At 35.6% G+C, this 16,931-nt stretch overlaps 1 pseudogene; it reads right to left on the bottom strand.

Annotated features, from left to right (window-relative positions):
• Positions 1-11,855: 11,855 nt before the first annotated feature.
• LOC119371103 (systemin receptor SR160-like) lies at positions 11,856-14,796 on the bottom strand (annotated as a pseudogene).
• Positions 14,797-16,931: the final 2,135 nt, after the last annotated feature.

Raw genomic sequence — 16,931 nt, 5'->3', positions numbered from 1 at the left:
AGCTTTGTGAAGCAGTTCTAATCTCAATAACTGTCTCTCACACAGTCTTATATGATTTTCTAAACTTTATGAGAAAGTTCTAAATACAATAGCTTTTCGTCATAAAGAAGTTCTAATATTGAATAAGACATTGTGAAGCAGTTCTAATTAATAGCTGCACTTTGCATAGTCTTTCTATAGAACATTGTGAGGAAGTTCTAATCCATAATTTATTCTCACAAGTTCTCTATTTTTCTGCTGCACCTAGAATTCTATATTTTGTTTTAAATTCTAAAATTTATATTTTTTAGAAAACCCAATTCACCCCCCTCTTGGGTTGTGCCATACATATACGGGACCTAATAGATAATATATTGGTTTGTCAATAATCCTTGTCCCTAGATACTGGTTACCATAGGTTTAAAATAGTGATTAACCCTCTTTTAGAGTTAGCTTCGCCACTTTATACCATTCATGGGGATAATGGGCAAGAGATATTCGGCCATATCTCCTAGTATCTCACCTTTATCCAACTTCAGTTATTTGTTTCCTAGGATCTTGCCGGTTCAGGTGTCTATTAGATCAAATGTCCCCCCCCAGAAGGTACCATGACATTTATGTCGAGTCCATTACCTCCGAGCTCTTTGCTCGGGTCATCAAACAACAATGCTCTTGTGGATGTGGATGGTATTGTTCAGACCCAGGTTCGATTCCATTATGTCTTCTAAGCCTCTTAATCATAGACTTAAGACCCAACAGTTATTCACGGGGTAATACACATCTAACTGCTTTGTTGATGGCGATTATTTAATCTTTTGTAATATTGAAATAGCAACTTTTCATTTGCTGTGACGATTTAGCTTCCTGTAACGGTTCGCTTTGCTTGGGAGACTATAAAGGTGTCACCTATTTCTCAGGGGTTTTTCTTTAATACTTTTGTTTCACTTCTTGTGGTTGCTTCCCATCGTTGCCCAGATATTTTGCCTTCTTTTTCTCAGAACTAAATTCTTGTATTTCTTTTGCCTGTTTCTCCACAATGAGTTCTAGTCAGCAAACTAAGGGTAAGGCTCCAGCGGAGTCTCCCAGCCACGAGGATGAGCCTCTCAACTTGGAGGTAGATAATCTTATCTTGGAGGCCATAGACACTGACTCTGACTTTGAAGACGAGATCAATCTGATTAGGAGGAGACTTTAGGAGTTTTCTCTTTCATATAGGGTCCTAGGGACGTCGTTTGTGCCTCAGTCTAGTATAGCTCCACCAATACCTACCTTGCAAGATGAAACCACCCTAGAGCAGTCTCTTAAGCCTCAGAGGACTAAGGTAAGGCCTCTTGCTCGAAGGGAAGTTGCTGACTTATCGCGCTCAGGAGGAGAAGCCGCTCACCCTCGAAAAGAGAACGTGCGGGTTAGAGATCTTAGCACTATGTTGACCGAGCATGATTTGAAAGGGATTCATGCTCGCTATCTGATCCTGAACGAGTATCGGATTGGGATCCCCCCTTCTGACATGCGGGCCAATGCTGAGGTGGACCCGAACACTTATGTACATAGAGGATTGCCGAGTTGGGGAGCAATTTCCCCTCCAAGGAATTATATATGCTTTTTGCAATAAATGGTGGGTAACCATTGGTCAGATTACTCCCAACAGTCTCCGGATGATACTGGGAGCCAGCATTTTAGCTGATCAATCGAGCTTCCAATTGAACGTACGCTAGCTGAATACTATGTTCAATTTTATCTGGAGGAGAGCCGAGAATCATCCTCACCTCATTGCTCGAACTAATTACAACTTCTTTCCCCTTAAGAGCTCATCCACTAAGGGGAGTGGAAAGAGAAGTTTTTTCTTATTGGTCATCCAGGAGGGTTTGGGATACCCTCAAACTGGAGTCAGGGTTCTCCTGAGATGACGGCTCCTGGAGTTTTTGTTGGCTCAAGGGTCAAATTCTAATCTCGGAATTTTGATGATTAAAACAAAACAAATAAATTTAAATTATATTATTTGTGCTAATATTATTTTATGCAGAATTCTTATGGAAAGAAAACGAACAAGGCAAGTCCTACAAAAATCCATAATATGTGAAGATATTCGAAGACCCTAGTGATTAGGCAGCTAGGATACATTGTAGGATAGAGAGAATATTCATCTATAAGCACAAAAACTAATCTTTCTCTCATCAAAAATATTTTTCGAAAATTAGATTCTTCAAAAATAAATCTTTTCGTCATAGTTGTTTTCGAAATTCCTTTAAAAGAAATCAAAATGATTCAATTATCTAAAATTAAAAGAGATTATATCTCTAACGATTTCGGTAATAAATCGTATGCTTTCTTTTTCGGAAATTCTCTTTGAAGATCTAAAGAAATTTAATTTATTCTCTTACCTAAAACAAAGAAAGATCTTATTCCTTTCTGTTTTAGTAAGTAAAATCTTTTTGAAAAATATTTTCCAAATAAAATGCTTTCGAAAATCGTTATGTTTAAAGGAAAGGAAGATCATTTCTTATTTTCTTACCAAAAGGATAAAACAAAGTTTTTAGTAACTAAGATTCTCGTATCTTCTAAATAAGGAAAGCAAATATTCTGATTTCAAAATGAAATATCCAGTTTCTAAAAACGAGAGTCACATATCTCTCTATAAAAAGGTGTTTTCACGCTTTGAACTAAGTGGAAGAAAGAGTTTTCGTTTTAAGAGTATTCACCTATTGATCACATTCTTTATCTCTCAAAACTTACTCTCTACCCCGATTTTTCTTTTCATCTTTACACTTCACGTTTTTATCTTTAAAAGAGAAAAGAATTTTGATAACTACTTTTGAAAAACGGTTCTGTGTTCTAAACGATTTTCTAATTTGAAAAACTATTTTTCCTGTGCTTATATTTGCATTTCTGTTTATCTATTTAGATTCTGTAATCTTTAGTAGACAGGTTTTTATTTGATAAACAATTGTGTAATAGCTTAGGTTAGAAGCTATTGTGAAAGAGGTTATCAAGCAACCTTCTCCGTGAGAGAGATTCTAATGTCTTGAATTGAGTTTCTGCACTCTGCCAAAAACAGAAAGGGTTGAGGTTAACTAGAACCTTTGGAAAATCTAGTGGGATAAAGGGTACATCTAGGTGTTGATCTATTGCCTTGTACTGTTGGTTTGTCTCTTACCCTTGAAAAGAGATAACATAGTTGAGGATCTCAAGATGAGTCTTGGGGAGTGGATGTAGGCGAGTTAGTGCCGAACCACTATAAATCACTGTGTTGATCTTTTTGATTTCTGAAGTTTTGCTTGATACTACTTTACTTACACTTCTGTTTATATTTTAGAAATGCTAAAAGTGTTAATGGATTTAATATTCTAAAACTGAAATAAGTCTTATCTTTTCTGAATATTAGAACTCTTGAATTCTGATAAGTGAATATATCAAGTTCTAAACTGTTCTTCTATTTACAGTATATTTCACTACTTGGGTTTCTAATTAGTTTTTCTAAACTTGATTAAAGCTCTGTGGAGTAGTTCTAATTTCAATAATTGTCTCACACACAGTCTTATATGATTTTCTAAACTTTATGAGGAAGTTCTAATTACAATAGCTTTCCGTCATAAAGAAGTTTTAATATTGAATAAGACATTGTGAAGCAGTTCTAATTTATAGCTGCACTTTGCATAGTCTTTCTGTTTTACCAATAGAATATTGTGAGAAAGTTCTAATTCATTATCTATTCTCACAAGTTCTTTATTTTTCCGCTGCACTTAGAACTCTATGTTTTGTTTTGAAATCTAAAATATTTTTTGAAAACCCAATTCACCCCCCCTTTTGGGTTGTGCTATACATATACGGGACCCACAGTTTTAGATCCAATTGAGGCCTGCCAAGTAAAAACCTTGATGAGGTTTGCCTTCAACCCCTCCCCTGGTTCCTCTTTCGGATGCTAACATCCCTCTGGGCCCTTCGTCCGTCCATCAAAGAAGAAGAAGGGCTCTTGGGGTGAGTCAGGTTTGAGTGTTTTTCTTGTCGTTAGTACTTATTTGCTTCTTTTAACTTTTTTCTTTCTTGCAGCAATGGCTCCCAAATTGTTCAAGGAGATGATAGCCCGGTTAGTAGCAGATCGAGCTTAGCTGCTAGCCACTCGCTCCGGCTAGGATCTAGGAGGCAATTCGGAACCCTGCACCAGCCTGAGGCATTCTGAGGTGGTAGTCACTGTGCCGTTAAAGGGTGTTCTCGAATTCGATCCCCTTGCATCCGATCCTCCCTAGAAGGAGTCTGGAACTCCTGTTGTTCAAGATGCAAGTTCGAAATCATCTTAGCCCAGAAGAAGGAACAAGAGGTAGCGAGGAGGAGGGGGTGATGATGAGCCGCACTCGCCTATTACCGAGAGGGGGCTTGAACTTTGGAAAGCTATGAGGAGGAAGTTTTGGAAGGAGGCTTCGGCGAGCAGCGGCCAGGTTGCTCAGACCCTGGCGGCCTAGTGCCTTCTCCCGGTGCACTTGGTGCACCATGAAGGTTTGCAGGAAGAGTGCTTCCTTGACCAATTAATAGTAGGCTCTTATAGGTGTCTTTCTTTTTAACTTTTTCTTCCCTTTCTGAATGTTAACCTTACCTTATGCTTTTGACCATTTTTAGTTGGTGAGTGCCCACAGTGATACTCGTCGTCGGGTAAGGGAATCCCTTGAACTGGTCACTTCCCTGACGAAGGATTTGAAAGCTGAGAAAGCCAAGGTTTAGAAGCTGGAGAATTCTATCCAGACCCAGACTTTGGAGCACAGTCGGTTTGTTGGGGAGCTTGAGGATAAGGTCAAAGCTTTCTCTAAGGAGAGGGATGCTCCCCTTGATTCCTTCCTCAAACTTAATGCTCGGGTGGAGGAGCTACTTAAGCAGCTGAGGAGGATGCCGTCACCATTCGGTAGCTCAGAGTAGATTTGGCTCGGGTGGAGGATGCTGCCGCAGTGGCAACTCATTCTATAAATGATATGTTGTTGCATCAATCTGACCTTATTATCGTCGAGATTCGAGTTAGATTTCCTGATAAGGATTGGGCTTTTATTAATCAAATTGATCCTATCCAAAATCTGGACGAGGAGGAGGAGGAAGGGACCAAGGCAGGTGACCCCATGGGGTCATCCAGGATACTTCTTGGGGGGGGGGGTTGGTGTCCTTCCCACCAATGAACTTGTTGTGTCCGTCGACCCTGGCAGTGTTGGGGATATAACTGTGTCTACTACGGGTGAGGACCAGCCTACTTTATAATGGTTCCTATAATTCTAACAATGTATAGATGGTTATGTTTTATTGAAGTGCCTTTTATCTATATACTTTTCTGAGGTGTGCTATCTTTACTTCCACTTTTAATGTGTAGTTGTTAGGAACTCGGCCCTATTTTTGTACTTAAGCATTTTTTGCCTTATGATTCTCTCTTCGAGCTTTGTAGTTGATAGGGGCTTGACTCTATTTGTATTTAGGCATTTTTTTTGTCTTATGATGCTCTCTTCGAGCTTTTTATTTTGATAGGCAACAGCGGCTTAGCCCTATTTGCATTTTGGGATTTTTTACCTTATGGTGCTCTCCTCGAGCTTTGTAGTTGATAGCGGTTCAACCCTATTTGCATTTAGGTATTTTTTGCCTTATGATGCTCTCCTCGAGCTTTGTAGTTGATAGGGTTTAGCCCTATTTGTATTTACGCATTTTTTTCCTTATGATGCTCTTTTTGAGCTTTGTACTTGGTAGGGGCTCGGCCCTATTTTTGTGAGCATCTGGGTATGTAAATGTTTTTTTTTTTTTGTAAAAGCTAAGGAAAAAACTTAGCTTTGCAAACCCCTTTTAGTTGTTCTAAGCCTTGAGCCCCTAAGCTTTCCTCCATACATCTTGTTCCTACAGGCTTTACAAGGATAAGTGAAAAAAAAAACCTAGCCTTTATCTAATACCTCGATATTTGCACAAAACAATGCTTCAGATTGTCTGAGTTCCAAGTCTGGGGAAGCTCGAAGCCACCAAAGGGTCTGATTTTGAAGGTGCTTGGTGACAGCTGTTTTCGCAAGTGTACGAAATCGCAACAAGTAATATAGAGTAAGAAAGTATCGTATCCACAGGGATTGTTTATCAATTACCAAAATTATGTTAACCTATTATTATTTAGACGATGATAAAAGGAATTCGCTGTAAAGTAAATAAAATTCAAAGTAAAAGAGATCAAACACAAAATTTAGGTGAAAAGAAATCAGGGGATTAAGCTACTAGGGAATTTGATTTCATTTAATTCTATCCAGCTTATTCTATTAGTTCATTAATCAAGTTTAATTGTTCAAGTAGGAGAAAACAACCCTAAGGTTACTAACAAGCTCTCCCGATTTATTGTTAGCTATTCTAATCCAATTTAATCACCTATCTTAATAGTGAAATTAAACATGAATTAGATCATTAGGTTTTATGGTTGTTTTATGAATTCACAACTTAATACTTTATTAACTTATGAAAGCCCCCCTTGAGTCAAACCATATAGTTTCCACATCAAGTTATTATTCTCAAGTAAATTATTACCTTGTTCATATCAATAACCCTTCTCCCGAATGTGATTATTGAAATAATTCAATCCAGGGGAATTTTTCTGCCTGGAAGCCTTAAGCACAATAATAAGTTATAACAAGAACAAAGAAAAATAAATCTAATATTATAAGCTGGAATCGAATTAAATTACATCAAATCCCTAGTATAAAAGTTTAGCTAGACATAGTAATTAAATTAAGCTCAATCATACTTGAATCATTCATTATATTTAAAGACAATAATAAAGAAAGAAACAAGATGAAGAGTTTAGAATAAAAACTATATCACAACTATGTTGATGGCTTCCTTGAATCTTAGCACAATTATTTGAAGCTTGAAATCTTTGAGAAGAAGAGAATTATGTAAAGTGTTGCACAAAAAACGAGATCCCCTACTATGAGAAGTTCCTCCCTTTATATAGAGATCCTGAAAGCAAGTCTGACTCCTTTTAGGAAAATAGAATCCTTATTTAGCACAAAATCCTTTATAGGAGATCATAACTGTTTAGGCTCTTGATTTCTTCTTGATTAGGACTCCTTTTTCTTCAAGAATAGGTCCAGGTCTTGTTTAGTGTGTTTAGGAAACTCCCTGAAGTCGGCCCATGTGAGAAAGGCTTGATTTGCGTGTTAAATTCACGCTGGTTCCGCCTGGGCAGCACGGGCGTGCTTCATGGCACGGGCTGGGCGTGCTGTAGTCTGGAGGTCTGGCTAGTGAAGCACGGGGCGTGCTAGGTAGCACGGGCTAGTGAAGTACTGAGGCACGGGCGTGCTACAGAGCACAGGCAGGGCGTGCTCTTCTCTGGAAGTCTGTCTAGAGTTGCCATGGGCGTGCTATGCTTGACACGCCCTGGTCCCATTGTAGCACGGCCGTGCCTTTTGACACACCCTGGCCGTGCTCTCTTCTGTCTCTCCTTTGGTTTACTTGGCTTCTAGCACGGGCGTGCCTTCCAGCACGGGCTGGGCGTGCTAGAAGCTGAGTGCCTTGCATTCTAAAGTTCTTTTCTGCGCCAAATTTCTGCAATTTTCTCTTAGATCAAGCGGATTAAAGACCAAGGAAGCTTTTAAACACAATTATACTAAAAGTGATTTAAAATTAAATTAAAGAAGTAAAAACTTACTAAAATTCTAATAAAAACTATATTAAAAACACTATAAAATTTACACTTATCACTTGGTCCCCTTTTTTGCGTGATCTCATAGGAACCTTCCCAATTAGGGCTCAATTTGCCAACTCCTACTGATCTTGCTTTTATCTCCCGATTCTACAATACGTTGTCGCCGATATCAAAAGTCCTTTTTCTGACCCTCCTATTGTGATACTTTACCATTTGTTGTTGTCGAGCAGCCGCTTTGATGGATGCTTAATTCCTCTTTTCTTCGGCTAAGTCCAGATCGATTCTCAAGGACTCGGTATTGTGGTCATCACTGTAGGACTGTATTCTTCTACTCGGCATTCTGATTTCAATTGGGATTACCGCCTCTACGCCATACATTATTGAGAAGGGTGTCTCATCTCTAGAGATTCTAAGTGTAGTCCTATAGGACCAAAGTACACTATTTAGGTACTCTGCCCAGCTGGATCCTGCCTCCTCTAACCTTTTCTTAATACCATGCAAGATAGTTTTGTTTGTTACTTATGTTAGCCCATTTGTTTGAGGGTGGACTACTGACGTGAAGTGTAGATTTATACATCAGTCTGAGCAAAAATTTCTAAAGGCTGAGTAGTCAAACTGCTTGCTGTTTTTAGTGATTAATTTGCTTGGGACTCCATACCGACATAGGACTTCTTTTCTGAACAACTTTATGATGCGCGTTGGCATTGTTGTTGCTAAAATCTCTGCCTCTATCTATTTGGAAAAATGGTCTACTGCTACTATGATAAACTTCCTATGCCTCGTCGCTATTGGGAAGGGTTCGAGGATGTCTATGCCCCGCTGGGTGAAGGACCAAGAACTTCTAATAGGTTGCATTTCAGCTGTCGGCTTTCTCGGTACTTTGTTGTGCTTTTAACATCGAATGCATTCCTGGACATAGGTATGCACATCCTTTTTCATAGTAGGCCTGTAACACCTGAGTAAGGATATCTTTCTGAGATTGGCGTATGTCCCTTCGTGCGCTCCGCAAAGCCCTTCGTGCACCTCTGTGATGACATAATTTGCTTCCTCATCATTTAGACACCTCGCCTATGGGTGTGATTGGGATCTCTTGTACAGTGTCTCTCCTTCAAGGGAGTAATTTAATGCTTTCCTGGAAATCTTTATTGCTTCTTTCAGCTCAGGAGGCAGTTCACTTGTTTCTAGGTGTTTTATTATGGGTGTCATCTAGATAGGTTCTACATTGATGGGAAATGCTTCGCCCCATTTGATGCCTGGGCTTATCTTTTTTTCTATCAGGACCCTTGTAGGTACTTCTTCATTTTTGGCTATGGCTTTGGCTACTACTGATTCAAGGATTTGCTTGATTTCCCAAGTGGTTCCTTCTTTTTCTAGTTGGCTTAGCAATTGTTTGGCTAAGGTTTGGTATTTGCTCATAGAGGGCTCTTTGGCTGCAAACTTTCCTATGATCTGGTTTACCACTAACTGAGAGTCAAAGAATATTAAGATCTTCGCCAGTCGAACTTCCATGGCTAATTTAAACCAGTTATCAAGGCTTCATATTTCGCCATATTGTTTGTGCAAGGGAAAGCCAACCGCACTGCAAATTTGAGTCGTATTCTGCTTGGTCCTTCTAGGATGATCCCTGCTCCTACACCTGCTAAGCCACAGGCTCCATCTATATGCATTTTCCACATGTGCAAGTGAGTGTTTAATATGTTCTGTGTCTCTAGCATGGTCATTTCTGCTATAAAATCTGCTAGGTTTTATATTTTCAGGGCCAGGAGAGTGCATACTGGATGTCGAATTCCCCCAATCGGATGGGCCACTCAACCATTCTTCCTGATGTCTCCGCTAGGTGTAACACCTTTTTTTAGGGGGAAATTGGTTTTGACGATTATGGAGTGAGCTTGGAAGTAGTACCTTAGTCGTGCCTCGTCTAATCGAGCGAAATTGTTAGCTTGGGCCATCTGTTTTGCAAAAGAATAAGGCTTGTCAATGTTCAGCAAGTCGAAAAGCTAACTATACTTACAATTTTTAGCCATTGCACTGATGGCAACTTCGGTGTTGAGATCTTCGATCTGCATGGTGAGCTTCTGGAATTTGGTGATACATTCGTGGAGTGACTCGCCGTTTGTCCTTTTCAGGTCAATCAAGTCTGAAGAAATCTTTTTGCTTGGTATGCAAATGATGAAGCAGGCTTTGAATGCAGCTGCTAATTGAGCAAAATTTTTAATGGAGTTAGTCTTCAACATGTAAAACCATTACTTGGCTGGTCCTTTCAAGGTTATAGGGAAAGCTCAGCATAACAAGGCATCTACTGTGGTTTGGATGTGCATCACCACGCGGAAATTTGCCAAATGACTTCTAGGATCAGTGGTCCCATCATAAGTTTCAAAGTTTGGCACTTTGAATTTATAGGGGAAGTGCACATACATGATCTCCGGTGCTAGAGGCGAGTCATTTCGCAGCTTGAAGTTAGAGTTATCTCCGGTCTCTTGGAAGTCTCTTAGGATTTGCAACGTCTTTGCTCGGAATTCTTTTTGTCATTGTGACCTACATTCTCGAGCAATGGAGTAGACAACACGTGCATCTAGGTTTTATTTTGCTTCTTTGTGTGCCAAGAAGATTTCTCCTCTTTCGCGTCTGCTCAAGTTGCTCGGTTGGTAGTGTCTTCTTCTTCTGCTGCCAGATTGACGCGACGCCTATTGTCGGGAGGGATTTGCGTGATTGGTTTTGTCATTAACCGTTGCAGCACGACTGCGAAGTCGTTATATGCCTGAGTGAGTAATGCTGCTGCTTGTGGGTCCAGGGCTGAAATGTCCGGGGGTATGGGCATTAGTTTTTCAGCTGGGTTGCTTGTTGCACCAACATGCCCTGTCTTAGGTGTGGGAGTTGATTCTATAATTGCGTCGAGAGTTTTCTAAAATATTGGGTAAAGCAAGCTAGGCGACCAAGTATACATAAGGTGTTACAGTTCTTTTTTAGTCCACGCTCACTGCACCAGTTTGATAGATGATATATTGGTTCGTCAATAATCCTTGTCCCTAGATACTGGTTACCATAGGTTTAAATAGTAATTAACCCTCTCTTAGAGTCAACTTCGCCACTTTATACCGTGCGAGTAGTGGGCGAGAGATATCTGGCCATATCTCCTAGTATCTCGCCTTTATCCTACTTCAGTTATTTCTTTCTTAGGATCTTGCTGTCTATAAAGACCTAAGTCTATTTTCTAACCTAAGCCCATTTTAATATTAGATTGGTGTTTGGAGCCGTTTGAATAAATACTTTAAGCATTCGGCTAAGATTATCATTTTTATGAACATGTTATTGAATAAAAATTAATTAATTTAATGTTGATATGATATTTGAAGTTTATTCTGATACTTTTGGCCGCGATTTTGCCCTCTAGTAATTTTATGTTGTTTTTTTCGGTTGATGTGTGTTAGTAATATTTTTGTCCCTAAAATACTTTCTTTCAATTTAGACTTAGCTTTATCTATTTGGCTCAAAAATAAAATTATAAAAAAAAAATTAAACAATCTAAAATATCATTAATATAAGGATCATTTAATTACTTTTCAAAATAGATCAATAAAAACTTTCAAGACTTCAAAAAAAAAAAAAAAAAAAAAAAGAAAAAAAAGAAAGAGAAAAATTTCCTCAAATATCTATGTATCTATATAAATATATAATTTTTAAAATCTAAATGTTTATGTGGCAACATGTTAGAATATGAAAATGATAATATGACATTTTATTTTTTTATTATAATTAATATCTTTTATATTTAAATAAAAAATTAAATGTTCTTTATGAAATAATGGAGTTACAATTAAATTAATAAGATTTTATTATAGTTAATATATAATAAATATAAAGTTTTTATTAAATAGTTTTATTGTATAAAAAAAACTAATGGAGTTATAATAGAGTCATAGTTAATAAAAATTAATTAAATAATACAATGAGATTATTAACTTCAATTCCCTAAAATTTATTTCATTAAGATTAAATATTCTTATACTTCATTTAATTTAAATATATTAGAATTTCAAAGAAAAAATAAAAAAAAAACTAAATATATCAATTGAATAAGAATAATTTACTTACAATAATTAATTATGCTAGTTAATATTTTAGTTCAATATTTGAGAATTTAAAAAAGAATCTATATTTTTATTTTTCATAATTTAATCCAAAGTAAATAAGTAAATTATTTAAATTAAAACAATACAAATATAAATTACAATAATTTTTTAAAAAATTATATTCAATTTAATTAAAAAAATAGAAAGTTACAGAATTCGGGAATCGCATTGGTTCAGGACTAATTTGTTACAATTACCGATAGGACTGAATGCAAATCAACTTGAGTTAAATTTATTGATTTAAAGAATTCATAACGGTTTGACTAATTAATGATTTTTTTTACCAACTCTATCCCTTAAATGCTTCACGTGCACCAATTAGCTTCCAGCTAATATTTGCTATCCCCGAGTGTGAATTGTTGTATATATAGACATCAAGCACTGGATCTTTCTTTTTTCTCCGTTTTTTTGTTTCAACAGCAACTATAATCAAAGAAAGATACAGAAGAGCGAAAGCAACAATCCCATTGCCACACTCCCTACAAGAGATGCTTGCCTCCTATGAGATTTCTGATGCTGAGAATTTGCACTTGAACCTGATCCTGCTCCACATGGCGGAAGTGGTATCCCACAAAGGCCTGAATTGTTGGCAAAACTAGAAGCTTGGAATGTTTCAAACTGACCAGATTCTGGAATCGTTCCGGTGAGATCATTGTTGGACATATCAATATCCGTTAGCAATGAGAGCTTAGTCATAGACTGTGGAATCTGCCCTTCCAGCTTATTGTTAGAGAGGTTCAGAATGTTAAGACCGTCTAAACTCCCTAGCTCGTCTGGAATGTTACCAGAGAAATTATTGTGACCCAAATTCAAGACATAAAGATAGGACATAGTCCCAATCTCCTTTGGAATGCTGCCAGACAACATATTGTATGAAAGATCAAGAAAGATCATCGAACCATTATCATTGAATGTAGGCTGTGTATGACCTCCATATACTATAGTGAAGTTACAGGGGTGCCTAGTGGAAATTCTATCCAACTGTTCTGACCTGATTCCAGCAAACTCGAGCAAATTACCTTCGCCATGGCACCATTCACTCTTCATATTCTTAAGATACACATATCTCTTTCCAGGGAAAAAATTCACAGCAATGTTGCCAGACCGTTTGAATAGCTCAGGTGGGATCGTACCATTCAAGAAATTTGTATTAAGATCCAACCAAATCAAGCTACGACAATCACCAAGCTCTGGTGGGATTCTGCCATAAAATGAGTTGTTGCTTAGTTTAAGGATAGCAAGACTCGAAAGCTTTCCAATAGATGCTGGAATTTCACCAGTCAACCGATTGTTAGACAATGAGATCCAGTTCAGCTTAGTACAGTTGCTTATGCCAGAAGGTATAACTCCGGTCAACTCATTGAAGTCTAGAATCAAAGTCTCCAGGGTTTGTATGTTCATTATCTCTGGTGGGATATCTCCATGGAGCTGATTAAGCCAAAGCTTCAAATCACGAAGCTTAGAAAGCGAACCCAAGCTAGAAGGGATTGTGCCTGTGAGATAATTGAAGCTCAAATGAAGTGATGTAAGATGAGAACAGTTGCTCAAACTAGCAGGAATAGACCCAGTGAACAAATTGTTTTGAAGAAACAATTCTTTCAAGTTGTTACTTGGATCTTGGCACAAACCAGTAGGGATAGAACCAGATAGATTATTCGAACTCAGATCTAAAGACTCCAGATTGGTGAGCTTTGACAAAGAATTAGGCAAACCACCAATCAACTTATTAAATGAAAAATCAAGACTCTTCAAACTAGTCAGTTTCAAAAGAGTATCAATTGGCAATTCACCAGAGAAGTTGTTCGAAGATATATCAAAAGATTCCAATGAAGTACAAGCAGCAAAACTACTAGGGGTAAAACCAGTAAGATTATTTGAAGAAAGATCAAGCTCAACAAGACCTGGACAAGCTTCAATGAGATGCAGAGGAATCTGTCCAGAGAAATGGTTGCCACCAAAATAAAGAAACTGCAAATTCCCAGTTGGAACCGTTGGAATTGAACCTGAAAACTGATTAGTAGACGCATTCAAAAAGTTGAGCTTAGTACAACCATTAATTGCACGAGCAAGATCACCAGAAAACTCATTTGAAGAAATATCAAGATGCTCCAAAGCCAAACAATCACCAAATGAAGGAACAACCATGGAGAAATTATTTGAAGAGACGTCAAGAAACTCTAGAGACTTGCAATTAGAAAAATCCAAATCTCCCCTAACTTTATTTCCCCTCAAGGAAAAGTAACGCAACTCATTGCAGCCACCAGTGAGAATAAAGGGCACTACATTAGTGCCTATAATCTTATTAAAAGAAAGATCAAAAGACTCCAAGTTGGTAAGCTTTAACCCACTAGATTTCCCTTTTAAAGAAAAATCAAGTGAGTTAAAAGAAAGATTCAAAGATTTCAAGGATACACAAGAAGCTAAACTAGCTATATCAGAGATAGGACCTGATAAAGCATTACAAGATAGATCTAAGTTGCTCAAAAATGAACTGCACTTAGATCCGGAAGGGAAAGAAATGAGACCAGAAATATTTGATGATTTTAAAGAAAGAATCTCAAGCTTGTCAAGAGTGAAAAGAAATGCAGCCACTGTTTGAAAATCAGTATTTAAAGAAATGAAGGAGAGGTCCACAGAAGAGACTCTGTTTGTTTCTTGGCATTTAACTCCATTAAAGGTACACGGATTTTGGTTAGGAAACCAATTAGAAAGAAGAGATGAGTCGGGGAGAGAGTTTTTGAAGTTGATAAGATTTTGGGTATCTCTGTTCGTAGAGATAAAAGGTGGCGATACTGGTGAAGCTTCAAGTTGTAGTTGCAGAGAGAGAAAGGAAAGAGAGATATGCAAAAGAGAGAAATGGGTTTTCATTTTTGTCCAGATCGGTGCTCAAAAAGACACAGAAACGTGGTGGTTTAGTTCGGGTTTGAGAGCTGCCATTAGAGGATGAGCTACAAGCTCTGGTTTTAGAGAGAGAAAGTTTCTTTGCTTTTATTATATTAGAGAAAGAGAGAATGACAGAGTCAAAAGACGGAGTAAGGAATGTGAGAAGGGTATTAATCTAATCATCCAAAGCTTTCCTATTTTATTTTTTATTTACCAAAATAAAAATATTAGCCGCAATTATCAAGAGCGACTATTTAATATTTCAATGAATTAAATTTAAATTTTAAAAAATAAAAAAAAAAATTTAAGTATCCCACACCCATAAATTAACTTTAGCCTCAATTATCAACTTAATTTTACCATTTCCATTTGCACAGCTACCATTCGTAGTATTTTTGTACCTAAAATACTTTCTTAGACTTGCTTTATCTATTTGCCTCAAAAATAAAATTATAAAAAAATTAAAATATCTAAAATATCATTAACATAAGGATGATTGAATTACTTTTCAAAATAGATCAATAAAAACTTTCAAGACTTCGAAAAAAAAGAAAGAGAAAAATTTCCTCAAATATCTATCTATATATATAAATATATAATTTTTAAGACTTAAATGTTTATGTAGTAACATATTCGAATATGAAAGTGATAACGTGATATTTTATTTTTTCATTATAATTAACATCTTTTATTTAAATAAAAATTAAATTTTTTTTATTAAATAATGGAGTTACAATTAAATTAATAAGATTTTATTTAAATTAATATATAATAAGTATAAAGTTTTTTATTAAATAGTTTTTATTCTATAAAAAAAACTAATGGAGTTATAATAGAATCTTAGTTAATGAAAATTAATTAAATAATATAATTAGATTATTAATTTCAATTTTCTAAAATTTATTTCATTAATATTAAATATTCTTATACTTCATTTAATTTGAATATATGAGAATTTCAAAGAAAAAAAATAAAAACTTAACTAAATATATCAATTGAATAACAATAATTTGCTTACAATAATTAATTGTGCTAATTAATATTTTATTTCAATATTTAAGAATTTAAAAAAGAATATATAATTTTACCTTCCATCATTTAATCAAAAGCACATAAACAAATTATTTAAATTAAAGCAAGCAAATTATTTAAATTAAAGCAACACAAAAATAAATTACAACAATTTTCTTGAAAATTACATTCAATTTAATTAAAAAAACAGAAAATTATAGTATTCACGCATCGCGCGGGTTTAGTACTAGTTTATTACAATTACCAATAGGACTGAATGCAAATCAACTTGAGTTAAATTTATTGATTGAAAGAATTCATAACGGATTGACTAATTATTAATTTTTTTGACCAACTCTATCTATTAAATACGTGAAACTACGAGTTAAAATGGACTAAATTAGTTACAAATTAAACATGAACCCTTAAATTATAAATGGAAGCTTATAAAATATTGTATTAGCATGAACAAGAGAGAAATTAAAAAATGAAGAAAATGAAAATAAGAACATGTGAGTGGTGGCCACCAAAAGATAAAATAAGATATTGTATCACTAAATTAAATAAGAGAAAATAAGATAATGTAGTTGTGTGAGTTGTACATTATTCATTAGTTAGGTCATGTTATATATGTATCTAGTGAATATTTAATCCAACTCAGCGGTGTGCAAATCGACGATTCGATTTTGAACAAAATAAAACTGAACCATAAAAATAAAAAATAAAAAATAAAGTTAAATCGATTTAAATCGGAACCGAAACCAAAAACCGAATAACCGAACTAAAAACTGAAAATAATTTAGTTCAGTTAGATTTTTTATTTTTTCCAAAGTTTGTTCAGCCCTAATCCAACCAACCTTTATATTTTCAAATTCATGGAATTGAGTTGAGTTAAAGTAAATCTATATATTTCATTTATGTTTAGCTCAAAAAATCCCCTAAAAAAGTTATGTAATTTTTTTTTTTCTGATTTTTCAGTATACTTTCTTTGTTCCGTTAAATTCGATAATTTTTTTTTCCTATTCGATTTAGGTAACACTTTTTAAAAATCAAGACAATATTAATTATTCTATTCTGATTTTCACATTTATTTAAATATCTCCATTAAACTCTTATTAATTAAAAGGTAATTTAATTAATTATTTTTATTTTTTTTCTAGAATTAATGTGATTTAATTATTTGCTTAATTCTTGTGTAAAGTAAAAAACTGTGAAATTAATGAATCGATGACACTTTAAAGTATTAATGTGTTTTAGTATTTTTAATACTAATCTAAAATAAATTA

This window comes from Jatropha curcas, chromosome 3, assembly GCF_041381405.1.
Source record: "Jatropha curcas cultivar XTBG-Jc1 chromosome 3, XTBG_Jcur_1.0, whole genome shotgun sequence".
Taxonomy (NCBI): domain Eukaryota; kingdom Viridiplantae; phylum Streptophyta; class Magnoliopsida; order Malpighiales; family Euphorbiaceae; genus Jatropha; species Jatropha curcas.
This window is presented reverse-complemented; position numbering and strand designations above follow the sequence as displayed.